Here is a 1,083-nt window from a genome sequence, read left to right on the forward strand (position 1 = left end):
CATAATTTATATAAAATATGTGCTTTATATAATATATATAGTATACATAATTTATATAATATATATGCTGTCTCTCCTGTTTCCTGTCTCTGACATCTGTCTCCTTATCTACTGTCTCCGTCTCCTGTGTAGCTTCTCTCTTGCCCTTCTCATCATCACCATCTGTATTATGAGTACTATTACAATTCCACTAGTAGAATTACTACTTTAAATATACTATAATAAATAGTTTTTATTTTTATTTTTTGTTAATATAATATATTTTTATTAGTACCATTACGATCATACAATTATGATAACTATTACAACAATAACTACATTAAAAGTACAATATAAAAACTGTAAAAAGCAAAAAAAAAATAAAATAAAATAAAAAGTAATGTGTTGCTGTTGTGCTGCAGATAGGGCGTCTGGCTGCTCAGTACGACTTGGTTTGTCTTCAGGAGGTGTGGGGTGCGAATTTGTGGGGTTTAAATTCGAGTGTCTTACCAACTCACAATATATTACCGGAGACAGTCTCCTCAGGTGTCCCCTCATTTCTTCGTGGTGTCTTTGATCCCTGGTGTCTGTACACCCGAAAAACAGGGGGATTGTGGTTTGCTTGGCGTCTATCAAAATTAAATTATATAAATACACAAAAATGTTTTTTTACACCTGATACACGTGTCCCCTTCTCTAACCAAAATATTACTGCTGTAGAGCTGGGGGTGGGGTCTGTGTTTAAGGGGATGAGGTTGGTGGTTGTTGCTACACACTTTAGTGTATTAGGGAGACACCCACGAGCAGCAAATATAGAACAACTGAAAAAATTTGTTAAAGAGATTGCGTGGAGACAGTATCTTTTGTGGCTAGCAAGACAGATGCAAGGAGGAGGAGGAGCAGCAGCAACAGCAACAGCAGCAGCAGCAGCAGCAACAAAGACAACAAAAAATGCTCCTCCTTCTTTTGTTGCAGACACAGCTATGCTGCTCCTAGGAGACTTTAACTTAGACCCCTCGAGGTGTCCCCGAGATTATAAAAAACTTCTTACTCTGGGGGGTTGTGCTCAGCTCAGGGATTTGTTTACACCCGATAATAACCCTA

Source organism: Eimeria mitis, genomic scaffold (genome assembly GCF_000499745.2).
Source record: "Eimeria mitis Houghton genomic scaffold, Emh_scaff208, whole genome shotgun sequence".
Taxonomy (NCBI): domain Eukaryota; phylum Apicomplexa; class Conoidasida; order Eucoccidiorida; family Eimeriidae; genus Eimeria; species Eimeria mitis.